This window comes from Saimiri boliviensis, chromosome 1 (assembly GCF_048565385.1).
Source record: "Saimiri boliviensis isolate mSaiBol1 chromosome 1, mSaiBol1.pri, whole genome shotgun sequence".
Classification (NCBI taxonomy): Eukaryota; Metazoa; Chordata; class Mammalia; order Primates; family Cebidae; genus Saimiri; species Saimiri boliviensis.
The window spans coordinates 239,029,525-239,051,848 of NC_133449.1; the positions used below are offsets into that span (position 1 = coordinate 239,029,525).

The 22,324-nt window shown below is 41.0% G+C and overlaps 1 long non-coding RNA gene and 1 other non-coding gene across 3 annotated transcripts in view; both read left to right on the forward strand.

Moving 5' to 3' along the window:
- LOC141581078 (uncharacterized) overlaps positions 1-22,324 on the forward strand; it is a 675,731-nt gene that overhangs the window by 551,684 nt on the left and 101,723 nt on the right. The gene's annotated exons all lie outside the window — the stretch shown is intronic.
- Positions 17,944-18,046, forward strand: LOC120365697 (U6 spliceosomal RNA). The gene has a single exon (XR_005580578.1). It is a non-coding gene; the product is annotated as a U6 spliceosomal RNA (small nuclear RNA).

A 22,324-nucleotide genomic window follows, 5' to 3' on the forward strand; every position in this document is an offset into this window, starting at 1 on the left:
TGTATATGAATGATCCATGAAGATCTGATTGTTATGGAATAAAAACAAACAATTAAAAACTAAAATAGAACCACAACACTGCTGAGGTAACAGCTTGTTAATAAACAGTAGCAGCTAAAGGCAGAGGATGCAAAGTCTGTTTTTCCTTCCCTAACCCAAGCACAGCACACACGTGAGACCAGCACTCCGTAGTGGTGAGTCCGTGGGTAACCACCTCCCTTTCCATACACACCCTCTCTGCCACAAAGGAAACGAGAGACTGTTGGGTCTGTTTTCTAACGCAGCTCACACTTTTAAAGCACTTCAGATAATTGGTGACGAAGGCTCAGTGAGGCGAACAGGAAAGATGCCATTATTCCCAGTTTTTAAATGAGGAATCAAAAGTCAGGGCCACATGAGTAATAAGTGGTGGAGTTGGGACTAGAACCTAAGTCTTTGAACACCTCAGTCAGTATGCTTCCATGGCTCTGGGCTACCTTTCCCTCTCAAGCCTGACTCTGTGTCACTGCTGGCCGGCCCTCTATGTTTTCCATGCTTGTTCCTCCACCTCTTTGGAATCTTCTCTTGTCAACTCCTCCTTCCTGTCCTCGGCACCCACCTTTCCTCACTCCCTTCCTCCTTAATATGAACTCCATGGTTCATCCTTTCAATCCTTCTCTTGCAAATTTAGTAAAACCCCCACAATGGCACATCCTGTGGCAGTGCGAAGTTGCAGCCTGTCATTGGCGGTCGGCTCCCATCTTCCACCCAACCACATCCTCATTTCACTAATTGAGTTACAACAACGCTCTCCATTTCATGCAATTCAATTTTTATATCTCACATATAATGTTGTGGTGGGTTTGATTCTACCATCAGCTCCTTCTTCCTGTGCTCTTTCATATCTGGATGACTCACCGTTCATCTTCTCGGGCTCAGCACTCAGGCTGCTGGGCACTGCTGCAGGAAATCACCGACTGATCTGATTAGGCCAATTCCTCCCCTGCTGGGCCACAGGCCCTGCTCTGAAATCCTGCTCTACCTCTGGTTTGTCTTTCGACACTGTTTCAAGTCTCTTTATTCTCTTCAAACCTCAGATTTCTTGCTTGCTTTAAGGAGATAGTGTACCTTCCTACTTCACAGAAATAATAGAAACCATTACACAGAAACAAGTTGAATTTCTGGCCACGAGATCTGTACACACCTTCCTGCTTTTGTATTCATCCTTTCGCTTCCAGTTACGGTGCAGGACGTGGTCCCTCTCAGTTCCAACGTCTCTCCAACCACCTGTGCTGTGAATCTCATCTTTTGTCTTTTAACTTGTGAGTTTCCAACTTTACTATCAATAAGTTCAAGTGTTTCTTTTAAAAAATAAAACAAAAACCCCTCCTAGATCCCCATCTGCCTACTTTTGCCATTCTTTTGTCTATCTCCATTTCTTTATAGCAAATTTCTAATCTTTGTCATATTTTCAATTCTCATTCGCCGTTCCGCCGCCTACCAAACCTGGCTTCCTTCCCCAATGCTCTAAGGACACCTGCTCCCCTGGCTAAGGTCACCAACCATCTCAACGTTGCTACATTCGAGGAACATTTCTGCATCTGATTTTCTCTCTCAGAGGCATGGCATATAGTTAATCATTCCACACTCACTGTCAGGACAGATGCTTGGCTTTGACCACGCCATTCCCACTATGTTTCCTTCTAACTAGCTGACCGGACCTTCTTTTATGCTCGCTTCTGAAGCCTCTCCCTCTTCCCCTACCCAGATATTAAATTTCTCTTCTCATCTGACACCCTCCTCAGATGATCCTGTCCATATCCTGTGCACTTATAACTCCGGAACCTTGAACTACTACCAAGAACTTTCCATTGAGTATCAGACCCCTGGATCTATCTGCCCAGCTGATATCCCCATGGGATAACAGGACCCAAAACGAACACATGCAGACCTGACCTTGTGATCTTTCCCCAACACTCTACTCTTCCTTTGGTGAATGCACCCTCCCCACTCCATCCCTCTGCCATCCACTCAGTTGTGCCTATAAAAATCTGCGGAGCTGGCCAGGCATGGTGGCTCATGCCTGTAATTCCAGCACTTTGGGAGGCCGAGGTGGGCAGATCACCTGAGGTCCAGAGTTCAAGACCAACCTGATCAACATGAAGAAACCCTGTCTGTACTAAAAATACAAAAATTGGCTGGGCATGGTGGTGCATGCCTGTAATCCCAGCTACTCTAGAGGCTGAGGCAGGAGTATCACTTGAACCCAGGAGGCGAAGGTTGTGGTGAGCTGAGATCGCTCCACTGCACTCCAGGCTGAGCAGCAAGAACAAGACTCCAACTCAAAAACAACAACAACAACAATAAAACAAAAAACAAAAAACAAAAAAACAAACATAAAAATCCTCAGAGTTACCTGGACTCCTTATTAGTATTGTCATTCTTGCCTACTTCGCACCCATTTGCCTTTGTACTGGGAATAGTTTTTTAAATTTCCTTTCCTGCTCACAGTGTATTTACTCCAGTGAGATTAATCCTACCTTTTAGCTCCGTGGGTAAACATGTTACCCAGGACTAGCCAATAAGCCTCCATTCTAGGAAGTTTCCTAAAAATATTGAGTGGTTGCCTTCTTCTGGAGTTGCTAACCTCTGAGGATGTGAACCTAAAGCTGCCAACAGCTATTTTTCCACCACAAGGAAAGAGTTTTCCAGAGAGAGTGAAGCCAATACAGCAGATAATGAATTGGAAAGAGAACTACTCTTGAAGACATCATCTGAACTCCTGGATCCAGCCATATATGAAGTATCTTATCTACCCTCAGGACTTTTCCTTCACTGGAATCAATGCATTTTCTTAAGCCAGTTTGAGTGGGGTTACAATCACCTGTACAGAAACAGCGCTGACAGATATATCATTCTTAGCTTCTCTCCTTCCTTTACCTTTCCCTAACTTCTCCTCATCCAATCAGTCCCCAAGTCTTTTTGGTTCCCCTTGCCAATTTACTGAATATCTCTCAAATCACCCCTCTTCAATCCATTCCAGCCATTACTTTAGGCCAAGCTATCATCTCTCAGCTGCTCAACCACAATGGCCTTCTAACTGGTTCCTTGTACCCAGCCCTGCCCCTTTCATGGCCTCTGATATGGTTTGGCTGTGTCCCTACCCAAATCTCATCTTGAATTCCCATTTGTAGTGGGAGGGACCCAGTGGGAGGTAACTGAATCATGGGGGCAGGTCTTTCCTGTGCTCTTCTTGTGATAGTGAATAAGTTTCATTTGATGTGATGGTTTTAAAAAGAGGGGTTCCACTGCACAAGCTCTCTCTCTCTGCCTAGTGCCATCCATGTAAGACATGACTTACTCCTCCTTGCCTTCTGCCATGATCATGAGGCTTCCCTAGTCACATGGAACTATGAGTATAATTACCTCTTTTTTTTTTTTTTTTTTTTTTTTTTTTTTTGTAAATTACCCAGTCTCTAGTGTGTCTTTATCAGCAGTGTGAAAACGAACTAATGCATACTCTTTATCCAGTAGTCAGCCTGATCTTGGTAAAATACAAATCTCAAAGCTCTTCATCATTCCCTCTTACCCACAAAATCCAGTCCAAAATTGTTCACATGGCCTATAGGCTCTGAACAAGTTGCCTCATGCCTTCCTTCCCAGCTTTATCGAATTCCGTTTTCCTCCTAATTCCTTTTATCCCAGCCATGCTAGAAACTACTCCTAAACCTCAGCACCTTGGCAAATGCTGGTCCCACTGCCTGAAACAGCCTTCTCCTTCCTCTCTTCTTAACCAATTCCAATTTCAATGCCATTTCTCTGGAGAAGGCTACTGTAATATACCAAACAAGACCCCTTTTTCCCTGAGCCACCTCTCACACCTGGACACTTTATATCCTATCCTTTGTTTTTCATCATTTGTCTTTGTCATCACCTAATTAAGCCTTTAATGTTAATGATTAACTGGAGATCAGATTCCCTCCCTAGACTATAAGCTCCATGAGGACAGGGACTATGGTAGTTTGGTTCACCACTACAGCTTATCACAGGGCTGGATGTAAGTTCTGACTGATTTTCCTTTGTTCCTGGCTGGAAGGACAGGCAGAGGGGAAACTTAAAGAAAAATAGAGATGTTTTACAGGCTTTTGAGCAGGTTTACAGATTTCATTTTAGATGAGAAGCTTTACATTTCAGCAGTTGACCATCTGTTATACCATTAAGGCAGTATCTCTTGCAGGTGAAGATACGGCAAAAAGTTGGGCAATTAAAAAAAAAATCTGGTTTATGTAAAGAATAAAATCTGAAAGAAAAAAAAAAGAAAGCTTCCCTGTTTTTTTCAGCAAGGAATTTTATGAAAAGAATAATAAAAGGAGGGAAGAAGCCATGCTGGACTGAAGAGCTTTCAGGGATATAATACTAGATGCAATGCAAGGCCCTAGGTTTGAGTTTGGTTTGGACAAACCAACTGGAAAGGACATTTTTGGGGACGAGCAGGAGGAATTTGAATACAGACTGGGTTTTAGATAAGATGAAAATTTATTGGCAAGAAAAGATGGAGATCATTAACTAAAAAAAGCAGGTTACAAGCAGCATGTACAACATGATCTCATTTTGGTAAAAATATGTATATGTATATTTATACACGCATAGAAAAAGCTTTAAGGATATACACACAGGTGTTAACAGTGGTAATCTAGGGGTGGTAGGAATATGGTGCTATCATTTTCTTATTTTTCTTTATCTGAATGTATAACTTTCGACAAGGCACAAATGCTGCTTTTAAAATAATAAAAATTAAAACATGAACTCATTTTAGAAAATTTTAAAGTAGGCTTAAGCAGACCCAGATTTTTACTGAAAGCTGTCCAGGACATTTTTTTTTCTATGTTCTCCACCTTAGAAAGAATAGTGTGTCCCAACTTCTGAGTAGATCTCCGCATGAAGGATTAAAAATTTTCTCAGTCCTTGAACTAAAAGTGAATCAATCAGATATTGAGCATGCATACATTTTCCACTGGCAATGTCAGTAAAGGACCTTCCCATCAGCAGCAGAAGAGGTTACAATAAAGTAACCCTTACAGGAAGTGCTCACATAATCACCAGGCAACTTCTAAGCAGCCATTTCCCACTCTAGTAGAAAAATCCGCAGTTCATCAACTGTTAAGGCTCATACGTAGAAAATTTGGAAAATGCTGAGTTTCAATGTTATCTGAGAAGTGAAGGAAAGAGAGTTTTAAAGAAAACCATGGAAGACTAGAAAGGTCATGACTGGACACTATTAAGCTGAATATCAAGGATCTGTTACCAAGCCCCAGCCTTATCCCAAAGGAATTGGAAAAATTCCCAGCCATGGTGGTCCTGATATGCTTTATCTGTAAAATTAGATCTAGGCAAAATCTAATATTTTTATTTGCTTCACAGTGTGGTTTATTATATAACAAAATATTATATTGCATACTAAATCACAGCATTTAATATATCAAGAGAATTTTGCTAATATCCTCTTCCTGGATTCTTACATGGTGGAGGAAGTTGCCTGTAGAGGGCACTAGTCAGTTAACAACATCTGAATCGGTTTGACTTAAGAGCAAGAAGGAACCTCAGGGATCACGTGGTGGATCCCTCTCTACAGAGAAGAAACTGAGCCCCAGTGAGATTAGGGGACTTGCACAGAGTCACACAGCTGGCATTTGCACAGAGCTGAGATGGAAGAAAGAACTCTGATTCATGTTAAAAAACAAAAACAAAACCCAAAAAACTTACAGTGGCCTAGAAGTTGAATTGCAGTTAGTTGTTCTTTTAATGAATCACCTCTAAAAATAATAAAAAGGTCACCATCACCATAAAACAAGTAGACCATCCCAGGAAACCTTCTCTTCAAGACACTTTCCTAGGAAACAATTAATTCCAATGTCACTCATATCCACAGGATTATTCAGTGAAATTCCCCTAACCCATAACCATTTTGTTGATAACCTTTGCTGAGTAAACATCTTTTGCCAAATTTACACAGCCCTCAAATTGCCCTGGGGGACAGGATGGTGTACAAGAGTTGGGGATGGACTTCTTTTTCTTCCTCACAACCCCATCAACAGCAGTTAAGTGTCAACCAATGGATTGGATCTACTTCATTCACTGGTTAAAATTAGACAAGCAATGTGGCTCCCTGAGGCTAGTGTCTGGTTATTTCAGTCCTCTTGTGATCAGATTAGATCTATCCACTTTGCAGGATTGCCCTTTCCTTGCCAACATACTAGAAACCAGTTTATCTGTTCAAATACTGCACATGGACCCACGCTCTGTAAAACCATGACTAGATGTTTGATGTGTTATCTTTGGGTTTTTCTGTTTGTTGTCATTTTGAGAAACAGATGTGTAGGTGGTAACATGCCATAGTAGAATCATCAACTTTGGAGTCCACTAGACAAGGCTTAAATTCTGTCTCCACTCATGTGTCAGCTGGGTCTCCTCACTATATTACTTGACTCTGAGTATCGGATTTCTCATCACAGTATTTGCCTCACAGACTGAGGACTAAAGGAGAAAATTCATATGAAGTGCCTAGATCAGCACCTGGCACTGTACAAGTGAGTCTCCCACTTGAAGAATATGGCCAGTTTTCAGAATTAAGAGAGAGTAAGCAGTAGAATTCCACAATGTAATGAATTCAAGGTCATGGCTATTAAAGGAATGTATTGTCTTTAAAACGTCCCATGAAAAATAGCTTAGATAAACATTCTAGTGGATAAGCTTCAGAAAAGTAGTTTTTAACCTACTCCAAGCTAGTGCCATGGTGTGTTCTCATTGTTCCTCTACTTTTATAAGCAGTGGCACTACTAAATTACAGCCTAAATTCCCCCATGCATTTTAGTGGTGATCCGAGAGCATGCTCAGTTAAGAATACGGATGGAAGGATTGAAGAAAGTTAGCCACCTCTCCCTACACAATATTTCTGGGGTGTAGAGAGAACACTTCTGCTTCCTTTTAAACCCAGTCAAGGCATGTTGATCTAAGCACAGAAGCACCATTGTGATGGCACTTTTTCCTAGTTTTACCCAGTTGATTTATACCCACTAAGTCCATAGTATGTCTAGGGCACTGGACATGTATTATTTCATTCATACTCTACCACAACCTGATGAAGGAGACACGATTATTAACCTCCATATATTAAGAGAGGGGCTGAGGTCTGGAGAAAGTATGTTGCTCGCCCAGGTCATGCAAGACTTAGTGTGGTGAAGCCAGCATGGAGCCCAGCAGCAACACTGTGCCCCTCCTCCTTCCTGCCACCTCTTTCATCTCTTTTGTATTTTATTGGCTTTTCTGGATGTGGTAATAATGGGCAAAAGGGCAGAGACAAAAAATCAAGGAACTTAAGGAATACACTGAAATCTGAAACTATTTATATCCACACAATCTATGTTAACATGACTTTACTATTCCACAGTCTTCATCAGCAAAACTTTACTGTTCCAGAATACCCTTCCTCAGAAGATAACAGTTAAAAATAACTGTATCATTCATTCCAGGAACTTCCCCAAAAATGCATCAACTCATCAATAGAAAACATCAAAAGAAAATATTAAAATTTGAGCATTTTTGAGTTTTTATTCTCAAAATCTTTACCTTGTTGTGTCCACCAAGTCTAAGTGATTATGTTATGGTCCTCACTCAACCCTAACCAGAACATCCTGGCTCCCACACTGAAAGATACACATTAGAAAAACAAACAAACAAACAAACAGACTTCACAATCTCAAAAATATTCCCAACTTTGCTCCATCCCCTACCCCTACCTTGAGACTCTATTGAGACTCTGTCAATAGTGTCCTCCATTACCTTTAAGGCATCAGGGGATTATTTTGCCTCTTAGGGGATATTTGGCCACTTCTGGCAACATTTCTGGTTGTCATGACTGGGGCTGCTGCTGGCATCTAAAGGGTAGGAGTCAGGAATGCTGCTAAACATCCGATAATGCACAGGACAGCTTCCTCTCCCAATAAAGACTATCCCGTATCATCAGATTGTTTTAATAACATTTTGGAGAGCCACTAATTAGCAGTATCTCAGTTAGTGCTATGTAGAAGCTTCCCCAGATCTGAACTCTTCTGGTTATGTTCTTACTCTCTTGATTGCCAGTATTCTTGCAGGTTCACGAGCCCCAAATCCATGAAGCCCATCCTTAAGAAATTTCATTCCCAGAGGCTAGACTGCGGACATTTACCTACCCTTCTTCTTATGGGGTTTTCTGTCTCCTAAGATAAGATCACTTGGTGGCTCAGTTATTTTCTTTTTTTAGACATGGTCTTGCTCTGTTGCCCAGGCTGGAATGCAGTGGCACAATCATGGCTCACTGCAGCCTTGACCTCCCAGGCATCAGGTGATCCTCCCAGCTCAGCCTCCCGAGTAGCTGGGATTGCCGGTGTCAGCCACCACACCCAGCCAAGTTATCTTTAATTTCTACATTTTGTATTGTGTGTCAGTTGTTTGAAATGATGAACCTGAGTCAACGATTTTTTTAGAAGATGATCTTAACTATCTCAATAATGGCAGAGTTCCTGAAGTTGTGAAGATGACTTTACTGAACAAGAAGCATGTTTTCCTTATAGACAAATAGGACTAATTCATATTACTTATAAAGTAATATAGATTTAAAAATACTGCCTCTTGAAGTTAGCGCTTTGACTTTCACCTTTTCTTCTAGATATTTCCACTGGTAACAGAATTTCCCTGGAAGTCAGTGTTTGGAGTTATAAGATCAATTTGTGACACAAAAACATAAATGGTCCACTTTTTTTCCTGTTTGTGATGAGTAAAAGGCAAAAGTAAAAAGAAAAAAGAAACCTGATATTACTTCACTCTTGAAATATTGTGCAATGATTTTCTGAAGGTAAGTAGCAGGCTCTGTATCTTGAGAACTTAACGAAGTGAAACAGCAGTCCTCACTCTGGGCACAGAAGCCACAGCTTACAGTGCTGGAACGAGGCCCAGGATGATGTCATCCTGGGCAGACCTTATCCATAACCCCACAGTGCATTTGTATTAGGCAGTGATGTCTCTGTCACCAGGAACTTCACTGAGCCTTCCTGAAGCTCTCAAGCATGTCACAGAAATATTGTCTATCTCAAAATTTGCCCTAGAAAGGAGTTAGGAAGTTTTCCTTTTTAAAAGTTCATGTCTTGGGTCCTGGGGGGATTCATTCCGATCCCCAGAATTGGCATAAAGATTTTTAAAGTGAGAACATTAGAGCTAAAAAAGATACAGAAAGAAATCTTATCTCAACTTCACTTACCTTACTAAGCAAGGCCTCCAGAAAATACAGCTGCCATTGACCCCCGTCTGAGGGAGTTTCTGGAATTCACTCACCAGAGAGACAGAATGCCCACTGGCATTAGCATCAAAAACCTCAACACAACCTTCCATACCTTCTCACTGAAGCCCTAACCCCTCTCCTCTTTGTTAAGTTTAGTATATGATTCCTTTAATCTCAGGCTACTGAGTGAGTTCTTATCTCTGAGAACTCCTGTGTATGTGTAAATCACCTGTCTTTTCTCCAGTTAATCTGTCTGTTGTTAGTTAATTTATGGGCCTCCAACCACTGGACCTAAATTGGATGAGGTTTCTCCCAATAGTTTTGGTGACCAGGATGGGATGGTTGAGATTCTCTGCTCCTTCAGAAACTGCAGCTAAGATTTCAGGATCTCTGACTATGCTGACAAAGATCAATTTCTTAGCAGCCATATTCCAAGATCTTTGCTCAGAATCCCGTCAAGTGAGGATGGTAAGAGCATCTTTTTGTCTTTTCTTTCCAAGATTTAGATCAGCAGGAGAAAACACTAGGAACTTATTTTTACTGTATTGTGACTTGGTTTGAATACTTTTAAAAATAGTTCTTTTCCTTCACAGGGACAGCTATTGTGTCCTTTCTGTCTCATTTTGTGTCTTGATAGTTTGGCTTGGATTGAGTCAGAGTGTTCACTCTCTGGCTTTCCACATGTTGTGGGGTGCAGATTGTCCGGTCTGTGCGCAGAAGTGGCCAATTGTCAGGTTGGGGCTCAAGGATTTGTAGTTGGCTGGAGAGAAATTTGGGTATCCTGGGCATCCCATTTTCAGCTGGAATCGTGCTGACTGTTCCAATGCTAAGGGGGTTTGTCTAAGTATAAATCAAGGGTCTCAGCCCATAAAAGCCCTTATTTTCTCTTTCCTCTTGCCTTGCTGGTAGAGAGAAGTCCCATCTCAGTATGACCTGCCCAGAGTCATGGATTCGTAGGTTCCATGTTATGGCCAAGTAGAGAAAGGAGTTTTCACATATATCATTTTTACTGCCTATAGAAATGGCGATCTTGGCTTTCGTTCTCTTTGGCTGTCTTTGGAAATGATTTTGGGATCATGGGAGCTGCATCTGTACCCTCAACGGGGGTGTTTCTTGTGTCCATGATTAAGACATAAAATAGGTTTATTCATTCTGAGTTACATTTTGGAAAAAGTATACCTTTGGAGATGCTAAATCATCAATGTCCAGACAGCAGATCCTTTGATTTGAAACAACTTTTATATTTGAGAGGATTTTCAGAAAGCTCTCATCCTAAACAAATGTCCTATTACCAATATGGGAGGATCAGAATGAAAGGACATTAAAAATAAAAGTATCACAGCTAGCCTAAAAGACTCCCTCAGCAAAACAAAAAAACAGAAATCAGATCTAGAATAAAAATGGAAATTTACACTCAGCATAAACTCTCCCCCTCCCCTGCACCATCACCTTCCTCCTGCAAATGGCTCAGTTGGAGGCTAACATTTAGGGCCTGTTGGGAATCTCTCTTCCCTCCCACTCTGAAGGTTAATTGGGCTAAAGTGGAGCAATGTACTCAGAGGAAAGGATTACATCCTGAAGTCTTTGTTGAATGACTTATAAAAACGTTCGGAAGACACAGAGCTCTAAATCCAGAGTTCTGGATCATTGAAAATCTCTTTGTTTCCACCTTAGTTGGAAATCTTATCTCCAGTATAAAGAAACAAATTAGAAATACTATAGTTGGATAGGCAGGCCAGTTCCTTAATGCTATTCTTGAGGTGATCTTCTGTGATATGAATGTTTGTTCCTTCCACAACTCATGTTGAAATGGAATTACCATTGTAACAATATTAAGAGTTAGGACCTTTAAGAGATGATCAGGCCCTTATGGGTGGTATTGGTCTCCTTATAAAAGCATGAGTATGACTCCGTCGTGTCCTCTCTCTTACTTTTCCACCTTTCACCATGGGATAATGCAGCAAGAAGGTCCTTGTCAGACGCCAGCAGCTTGATGTTGGACTTCCCAGCCTTCAGAACTGTGTGACAGAACCTTTCTGTTTATTGTTAATTACTCAGTCATAAAACCACCTTTGTAAAATTATAACAGTGAGAAAATTGTGACAGTGAAAGAGATCTGACCTAACTGACTGTATCTTGCCTTTAACTTCCAAACTGCCTTTGTTCATTCCTGGACATAGACCAAGCTAACTATAGGAGGAATTTAGTTTATAGATTAACTTTGAAACAAAGATGATAACAGCTTTTTCCTGAAACAAGTCTTCTTCTTGCCTGGGGAGCAGACTACCTTCTTAAAACTAGCAAATTAGCCATGAGATTCGAAATTATGGTTCAGGATAGGATGCAGCCAAGATTCCTAACCTCCCCAATTGCTCTTATGGTTAAAAGAACTATTGTAAATCTTAAGATTAGTGTTCCAGATACCTTTCAGACCCTGCATTCTGATGGACCAGCTGGTGCCACCCAGACTGGTAATCTGATTCCACCAGTTTTGCGATCCCACCCAGAAACAGAAGACAGCAAGAACAACCCATTTGGATCCTCCTGTGATTTCATATCTTACCAACCAATCAGCACTCCTCACTCACTAGTCCCTAACTCATCAAATTATCCTTTAAAAACCCTAGTCTCCAAGTTTTTGGGGAGATTGATCTGGGTAATAAAACTCAGGTTTCCCATTTAGTTGGCTCTGTGTGCATTTAACCCTTTTTCCTTTGTAATACCCCTGTCTTGATAAATCAGCTCTATCTGAGCAACAGGCAAGAAGGAAACACTGGGCAGTTACAGTCTTGAATATTCTTTTATAGCAACACAAAATAGACTAAGATGTTCGTCCTTAATTCTTTGAAGAATTACAAATACTGTCCTCACCTTGTGAATCAAGTCTTTACAAAGATGGTAACAGGGATCTAAAGATAACCCGAAGCCCACCTGTATTTCTTATCAATCCCAAAGCCTCTCCTGTTTATCTCAAGATCTTTGCTGATACTTTAAAGAAATCAGGACATTAGGAAAGGGAAGAATTATCAAATGAGAAGGTATACTTAACCTCCCTATATTAGATTTGTATGGGTAAATGCTACGAACGTAAGTACTTCAGAAAGTATATGAGTTAAAACCCTCATTGTCCTTATGTCCTAATATAATGTTAGGAGTCATAATTCTAGTTATCATAAATGTTTTATGTAATCAAAACCAGCAAATTTCCTTGTCAATTGCATTATTTTTATAATAAATTCTCATCAAAGTTTTAGCCATTGCCATTTTAAGTCTTTTTTCTTTTTCTTTTCCTTTTTTAAAATAATTATATATATATTATTGCACTTTAGGTTCTGGGGTACATGTGAAGAACATACAGGATTGTTGCATAAGTACATACATGGCAATGTGGTTTGCTGCCTCCATCCCCATCGCCTATATCTGGCATTTCTCCCTATGTTATCCCTCCCCAACTCCCTACCCACTACTGTCCCTCCTGTAGTCCCCTCCAACAGACCCCATTGTGTGATGCTCCCCTCCCTGTGTCCATGTGTTCTCATTGTTCAACCCCCACCTATGAGTGAGAACATGCGGTGTTTGATTTTCTGTTCCTGTGTCAGTTTGCTGAGAATGATGGTTTCCAGGTTCATCTATGCCCCTACAAAGGACACGAACTCATCATTTTTTATGGCTACATAGTATTCCATGGTGTATATGTGCCACATTTTCACTGTCCAGTCTGTCATCGATGGGCATTTGGGTTGGTTCCAAGTCTTTGCTATTGTAAACAGTGCTGCGATGAACATACGTGCGCATGTGTCTTTATAATAGAACAACTTATAATCCTTTGGATATATATGCAGTAATGGGATTGCTGGTTGCCATTTTAAGTCTTTTTTCATTCACAGGGAGTTATTGTTTTATTCTGATGCTTTCCTGAAAGCTCTTACAATAAGCTATAAGGCACAGTACATCATCTTCAGCAAAAGATGATGAAAGAAAAGATTATCTCAGAGACCCATAAAAATGACTGGTTATCTAAGGTAAAGGCTTCTGCTGGTTCTGCATGAATGACTTTGAGATCATACCACTGGACTGAGTAAGAATTTCCAGAATTCTAGTGGAGACGCTGATGGGTTCATAAAGCTGCTAACTCAAGATTGAGCAGAACAAAAATAAATTACCTGGGACTGAATGAACTGATGAAGATTGATTATAATTTTTATGGGTTTTATTTCTGTTTGGAACATTGCTGGTTCTTTAGTATTCCATTTTCTGGATGTAAGGAATCCTTTTGTCTTTTCTCTTAACCTATTTATAATTAACAATAATTTAGTAGATTATATCTTATATACAAGAATGAAACATTTATCTTTTTCTCTTTAACGAATTTCTACAGAATTCAGAAACTCATACTGAATTTTCATATTTTTATGGCAATACAGTTTTTTGCATAAGTTCCATAAGTATCTATTCTCCTTGTAACAGGACATAATTGAGGAAATTAGTTATATCATCAAGGCTTTAACCGAAATGTCACATTTGAGAATGATGTGCATAGAAACAGACATGACCAGGCCTTTTTTTTTTTTTTAAACACAGTCTCACTCTGTCACCAGGTGCCAGGCTGGAGTGCAGTGACACAATCTCAACTCACTGCAACCTCCGCCTCCCAGGTTCAAGCAATTCTCCTGCCTCTGCCTCCTGAGTAGCTGGGACTACAGGCACACGCCACCACGTCCAGCTAATTTTTGTATTTTTAGTAGAGACAGAGTTTCACCATGTTGGTCAGGATGGTCTCAATCTCTTGACCTCGTGATATGCCCACCTCGGCCTCCCAAAGTGCTGAGATTACAGGCTTGAGCCACCGTGCCCGACCATGACCAGGCAGTTTTAAGGAACTAAGGTTGACTTTATGGAGCCAGTGTTCACAAAGCCCTCTTAGCAGAACTGGCCTTCTACTGGCTTACAGTGTCCCCAGCCTCACAGATGAGTAATGAAGGTCACTTCCTGGCAGGCTCAGGAGCTTCGGAATGTTGTAGACACCTCAAGAGAAGAGGAATTCACCCTGATCTATAGGTACTGCAGATAAAGTTCTGATGACAAGTTCTTGGCTCGGCCTCCTGGCCAAGAAAGGCTTTTAAAAGTCCAATCTGAGATTCCTCATAAAAGTCCCAGCAAAGCAAAATTTAAAAGGCCTTTGTGGTCAATTACCATACTTGCTTCACTTATTAAATAATCGGGACATATTTAATGAGGCTAGGCTTATTTTGTAAATAAGAATAATCTTACTTTATCTTTAATAAAAATGGAGGTGACTGTGGAGAAAAATTTTATGTTTCAATGGAAAATTATAACCCCTTGTGGGTTATCAGACTCTAGTTCTGTTCACTGTCTTTGAGCTATTTTTCATCTTTTCTAAACTGGATTCTGCCATCTTGCACATTTTGTCAATTATTAGTACTTTCCTTTTCCCCCCATTCTCCTGACTTGTTATCGCTGAGAGCTATCACTGCCTGTTTCCTGAAGTTCTGGGTGCTGAAGCTGGACCATTTGATGTAGCTTCAAGAGACGGATCACCACCACAGCCGTGTGGCACCCAGAAGGTTTACTAGAGCATGTGCGTCTTCCATGCCCTGCTCCAGCAAACAACCATTATTGTGACATTCCCACTACCATCACCACTAAAGAGGCTTCAGACTCAACATCTAGAAACCTGGACTGGACTGGACTAGCTGCCTTCTGTGCTCAGAAATTGATTCCACTCGGTTCCAACCTTTAATCTTTGTTCTTTCTGTCCCTTTGCAGATCTCGTATCTCACTATTTCTAACATAAATCACTCTCCACAGCAATAAAACTAGCTTTTTTTTTTGTTCTTTTTTGGTGAAATGTCCAGAATAGTTTCAGATAAAGGACATGTGGGGATCCACTTGGACCCCTAGATGTGATATAAAGATAACTTTTAAATGAAAATGTTGGAGCTAAAGAAGATTTGGAAATAAATCTTATCTGAAATTGTCTTATCTGATTAAGTTAGAGCCTCTAGAAAATACAGCTGCCACTAACCCTCCTCCTAGGAAGTTTCCTACAAATTCAACTGCCATGGAGACAGTATCTAAAAGTCCACTAGAACTTTCCATACTTTCCCTAACCACTCCCCCTACTTCTTGGTTAAGTTTGGTATACAACCTTTTTCCCTCTGGCTAATAGATGAGTTACTTATCACTGAGTATTCCTGCCTGTAAGCATAAATAAATCATGTCTTTTTTCCCTTTTTTTTTTTTTTTTTTTTTTCAGGGTCTTGCTTTTGTCACCCAAGCTGGAATGCAGTGGCATGATCTTGGCTCACTGCAACTTCTGCCTCCTGGGTTCAAGCTATTCTCCTGCCTCAGCCTCTTGAGTAGCTGGGATTACAGGTGTGCAGCACCACTCCCAGCTAATTTTTTGTATTTTTAGTAGAGGTGGGGTTTCACTGTGTTGGCCAGGCTGCTCTCGAACTCCTGACCTCAGGTGATCCATCTGCCTCACTCTCCCGAAGTGCTGGGATTATAGGTGTGAGCCACTGTGCCCAGCCATCTTTTCTCCTCTTTAATCTATCTCACTTAATCTGTAAACCCCCAACCACTGGATTCAAGTTGTAAGAAGAAACTCATACTGAATCTTCCTCCCAATAGTTTCCTCCCTGCTGACTGTCAGCAGCATTCACTGTCGTGACTACAAAATTATCTATTCCTGTATGTGTGTGTGCGCACGTATGCCTGTATTTACAGAGACCTGGCAGCCCAGTGGGTCGTGACTGAATGCCTTTAGGAATTTCCTTGGGGAATCAAAGCTTATTAAAGTGGAAACATTTCCCAGAATATCAGAAATCTATCTTCAAACCAAGCTTCTTCCCCCGCTTATTGCATCACCAGACCAGGCAGCTTAAAATAATCTATTCAAAGCGAACCAGTTACAAAACTCACCTTTCAACTCTTAGTTTTGGGAAATGGACTGGAAGGACTCCTTCAATAGTAATCTGACCATGCTGTCTCCCTGATGACATTGTCTTGGAATGCTGGTGAACTTCTTTTAGTATACACTTCAGGGAAAAGACAGTTGTCTAAATTAATGACAGTCCTTGACAGTTGTGAGCTTTGGTGTCTGATGGACAGGAATCCTCTCCTAACTCAGTCTCTTTAGTTTTGTGATCTTGAGCAATCCTTTAGCCTTTTTGAGGCTGCCTCAGTTTTCTCATTTGCAAGCTGGGAGAAATAACACTTAACTTGAAAGATTTGTGGGGAGGATAAGATGAGATCCATGTATGCACCAGTGCTTTTCTTTCTGACTTCTCTTTAAAGCACTTTTGAAATTATTTGGGCAAAAAAATTATTAATAGTACTTTATAGGCAGCAAATGACACAGCTGTTTCACCATTATAATACATACTATCCTCCAGTTACTTGATATTCTTTTCCTATTTTCCTGCTCCCCTTATTCTGGGAAAAAGATTGTATACACTTTATGTTGACAGCAAACACAGCCTCTCCTATGAAAACCAAATAGAAAGGAAAAGCAGAATATTATGTTTATTTACAGCCAATTTCTAAATTTTAAAAACCTTCCCTCTTTGATTTCATGGAGGTTTCCTAGCATTTATTTTAGCTTGTGTCTGATATGGAGTCTGGATCCCTTCCTCTGTCTTTTTCTTGCATGTATAAATCTCATGATAGCTGGCTCTACCACCATGACCTGAGCCACCCTGAGTCTGGACTGACTGTGTCGGGCAGTAAACAGGCCAAGATCTTTCTGGTCAGAGCTTGGCAGCATGAATCGAGGAAGATGCCAACATTGTTGCCAAATGGATAGCTCATATTTTCCATCTTTGTCTTTGTGGGTGCCAGTCATGTGCTCCCTGTGGTGCCCAAATTGTGCAACAGACGCTGGAGGCCATGAGCCAGCACAAGGGCCTAGGATGGGGTTAGGCCTTCCTGATGGGTATAGTCCTGGGTTGGGCCCGTGGATATATGCTCAGCCTGAATAATCAGCTATGGTGGGCTAGACAAAGGCTTGGTGGGGTACATGAAATCAAAAGGAAAGTCTGAAAGTGACCCTACTTTCTTAGGCAAAATGGGATGGGCCAGAGGGGGAACTTGGGCTGGCGCTGATTGTTGAGGTGGGTATGGCCATCAGGCCGATGGAGGGTTTCATTTGCTGAAGCACGGCTTAGAGTCTCTCAGCAGCTCCACTTAAGGAAATCAATCTACCTCTTCTCTTAGACCTGGTGTGTGGTGGGCCAGGGCAAGGAAAGGGGGTTAAAGGTTCCATTGGAACAAAAGCTGAGTATTCTTTGGATCAGGGCCACTGAGTCTGGGTAAGCAGTGCTGTATCCTGAGCTGAACTCTCAGGAAAATCCAGATTTCTGTTCATTCATAGGGCTTGGAGAAAGGTCTCTATCATGCAATATCTAAGAATGTCGATATGAGAAAATTGGTGATTTAGGAAAAGTGTTCTTCAAGTTATATCTGTATCCATGTGTGAGAGAGATCTCTGGTGACTTTTAGGAAGCGTATCACTGAACTGGCACCACTATCTAAGAAATGTATCTACTATACTGAACACTTGCCTGTTTACAAGCACTTGAACTGACAATGCCCCCAAAGTGGTAAAAATATCCATTGATAAGGAGTATTTGCTTCAGAAGCACATATACTAAAACTGGAACAATACTGAGAAGATTAACATGGGCCCTGTGCAGGGATGACATGAAGAAGGATAAAAAGGAGGAGGATAAAGAGGAAGAAGAGGAGGAGATGGAGAAGGGGAAGGAGAAGGAGAAGGAGGAGAAGGAGGAGGAGGAGGAGGGGAAGGAGAAGAAGGAGAAGGAGGAGGAGAAGCAGAAGAGGAGAAGGAGGAGGAGGAGGAGGAGGGGAAGGAGAAGAAGGAGAAGGAGGAGGAGAAGCAGAAGAGGAGAAGGAGGAGGAGGAGAGGAAGGAGAAGAAGGAGAAGGAGGAGGAGAAGCAGAAGAGGAGAAGGAGGAGGAGAGGAGGAGGAGGAAGAAACAGAACTAATAATAGGTATCACTGTCCTTGAGTATATCAACAATTGTAAAAACCCTTCGACTTCCCTAAATCAATTTATTAGCTGCAGATCTGGAGCTTCTCTTGACCTGTGGTTGGTCCCTCAACCTGGTTTGTGGCTTACAGAGCCCTAGGGATGGCATATAGTAGGCTAGTGGGAGGAGAGCAGGTGAATGATGGAGAGGCCTACCATGAGATCTTCAGCCCTGTGTTGAAGAGGTACATGTCTCTCAGAACCCCTACATCTTCCAGAACTCTTTCCAGAACTTATTCTGCAACTCTTCTGAGTCTTCTAAGCATCCCTGGGAAAAATGTTTCTGGTCTAGGTAGCAGGTGAGATCCTTCCTTTGCTGTAGAGATATGAGATCAAGAAGCTTCTATGACCTCTTTGGTAGTAATGTCCACACAGAGAGTAAAACGAGGATGTTGGATTGCAGGAGTCAGGGCTTGGATGTCCTGGAAGAGTGCCGCATCTTTCCTGAGAGTTGCCTTCTGTTGTGATACTGAGGTGGCCATCACAGGCCCCAGACTGTGGCTCAGCCATGTCCAAACAAAGTGTCATTCTAGAGGGAGAGGCAGCCTTCTGGAATGACTACATTCTAGTTCCTGAAGGCTGCCAGGCCCCCTGGGCTTTCTCTTGCTTAACTTTCCTGAGACTTTAGTACACATATATACTAATTACATAAATTAAAAGTCTGCATGTAATAGTCTCTTAATGGGCAAATAAATCTCAGTCCCAAAATGGAAAAATCCTGCCCTATAGTACATCTGAAAAAACACACAAGCAAACCTTAGACTAACACAAATACACTTGGCTTCTTCAAACTTTGTCTATAAACAAGAGACCTTAACAATTCTCAGTAGAAGTGTCTTGTGCACATCAAAGCAAGATATAGGTGCTTAAAGCTTGTCATAGGTACTAGAATATCTTCTGAATGCGAGGTTATGTGCAATGCAGGGGAAGGGAAAATGTATAATATCTCTGATCCAGGTGAAAATGACCTCATCTATCTGCAACATCTCTACCCACAAAGTGCTTCTTAGACTGAATTATCCAGGTGATGGCTTTATCTCTCCACCATGTGTTCCACATATAAAATTACTTTAACTTAAACACCAGGCTGTTCTTAAAAATGGAAACCAAGCTCTTCTAGCATCTTACAAATCTATAGTTTGACATATACTTCCTAGAATTTTTTGTTTTTTATAACATCACTTTTTAAAAAATTCTCAGTGTTGATCTGCGAGGCTGAGCTCCCTGTGGAATAGACTGACCTCCAGCAACTGCTCATTCCACCCCTAGTAGAAGCTTGAATAATGCCTGAGTGACAAAGTGTCCCATTCAGTTATTATTCAACTATATTAAATTGCTAAAGTTGGTAATTGGAGCATATCTTATTACAAAGGCAAAAGTTCAACATTTTTCCCCAGGCACAATAGGCTTGTGCATTTGAAAACTTCTGGTCTGGTAAGGAATAAGATGTCAGGGCATGGAGCATGCAACAAATTAAACAGGGGAAAATATATTAACCAAGCCCAGGCACAATTACCAAGCATTACTTTGAAGATACTTACCAGTCTCAAGCTCTTATAATAGGGATGGGAGAGATAAAGTAGAAGGGGGTCTTGAAATAAATCAAGTATTCCCAAGCTCTAGGAGGCTGTCACAATTGAAAACCTGTCATTTAAAATATACTAGGAGCTGATAATAGAAAGTAAATGCAGGTCATTTACAACATACTGTTTATCCATCTTGGTTGGTGCTCATGTCACATCAGTTATTGAATATTTTGTAATCTGATTTTATTAAAACTCATTTGGATCCATAATTATAGGTTATGTATCAAAAGTATCATTTGGGGTCTGACTGAGATGTCCAATTTTCTCTAAAATGGTACTGTACGGAAGGAGCAGTTTTACTGAGACAATAAGAGCTTTGGGTACCCGCTCAAATGTGGTCACACCAAGTTATGCTTTGAAGAACAAAAAACGAATACTGTGAGAACTGCGGAGACCACAGCCTATAGTGATATTCCCCAAATGGGCCTCATCAGAAGACTTATTTGGGGGCAGGTGTTTAATAATTTAGATTCCCGGGTATCTTCTCTAGAGATTGTGATTAGTAGGTCTGCCTGGGGTAGGCCTCTGAATCAGTATTTTCTTTTCTTTCTTTCTTTTTTTTTTTTTTGAAATTTTAATTGGCATATTTTATTTTATTTTATTTCCTTTTTATAATTGCATTTTATGTTTTGGGGTACATATGAAGAACATACAAGATTGCTGCATAGGTACACACATGGCAGTGTGATTTGCTGCCTTCCTCCCCTTCACCTATATCTGACATTTCTCCTCATGCTATCTCTCCCCAACTCCCCACCCCCCATCCCTCCCCCATTTCCCCCCAACAGACCCCAGTGTGTAGTGCTACCCTCCCTGTGTCCATGTGTTCTCATTGTTCAACACCCGCCTATGAGTGAGAACATACGGTGTTTGATTTTCTGCTCTTGTGTCAGTTTGCTGAGAATGATGGTTTCCAGGTTCATTCATGTCCCTACAAAGGACACGAACTCATCGTTTTTGATGGCTGCATAATATTCCATGGTGTATATGTACCACATTTTCCCTGTCCAGTCTATCGTCGATGGGCATTTGGGTTGGTTCCAGGTCTTTGCTATTGTAAACAGTGCTGCTATTTTTGATAGCAGTCCCAGTGATTCTTTCAGTAAGGCAAATTTGGGAAGCAACTACTGATTTTCATAATATTATCATCCATTTATTCTTGTAATCATTTCACAATCCCTATGGTATTTTCGAAAGTGTGAGCCTGGCTTCCCCACATAAAATCACCAGGGCTGTTTGATAAAAATCCTGGTCTGGAACCCCATCCTAAACCTACCAGATAGATCTCCAGAGATAAGAGCCAGAAATCTGCATTGTAAATGAGCTTCCCAAGTGATTCTTAGGTAATAAAGTTTGGGAACATTTGCTGTGTGTGTCAAGCACATCATATGTTTCTTTAAGCTGTCCATTTTCATTCAACAGGCAACAAACACTCATTCCTACCTACTAAGGCAGGAATGAGTGAATGACTTGCGTAGAAGGGATGTAAAATGTAAAGGGAGAGTGGCAGCTCTTCCTGCTTTAAACCTGCCATCCATAGGCTTAAAACAAGAAGGGAGGCTGCCCTGCAGACAGAGTGGCCAGGTTTTGTGGGACATGGGAGAGGCTAGTGAGGCCCACACCCCTTGAGCCTCTGGAGTCTGTGGATGTGGCCAACCAACGCCTGGCTGGAAATAGTCATGAAAAAGCCCCACGACCTCAGGGTCAAGGGCTAGGGCACTGGTGAGAGCTCTCACTCAGAATTTCCTGCTAGAGTGCTAGCCCTGCAGCACATAAATATACTTTACTTTTTCTTCTTTCTTCTCCCATTTCCTTAGTTTTGTTTGTGGAACAGTAATGGAGCCTTCCCAGGCATTGTTTTATTCTGACACCATTACAAGGTCTGTTCCCTAGTCACTTTCTCAGTCAGAAGCCTATGGAGTGTTCATTGTTCTTGTGGATTTTTACTGATGTACAATTGTGTTTAAAATAACTCGTCCAAAGGATGTTTGGAAAATAATAAGTAAATTTATTTTAAGTAAATGTTGGCAGGTGCTTTCAATTCTGATTTTCTTTGATTGCTCGTGCAAATGAAAATTTAGGTGAATGTCCCTCTGGTTTCGAATGGTAAGAGTAACAATAACAGTAATAAATAAGGTACTCAAGAAATTTGAGGAGTTGTAACTTTAGGATAGGATTTTAAGTAAAATATCAGAATGGACCTCATTTTCCTCACCTGTAAAATGGGAATAATAAGACCTGCCCTAGCTACCTTACTGGGTTGCTGAAAGTTCAGTAACTCTATAGTATTGATGCTTGGTAAACTATACTTTATATAAACTTTTTTTTTTTTTTTTTTTTTTTTTTTTTTTAGACAGAGTCTTGCTCTCTCAC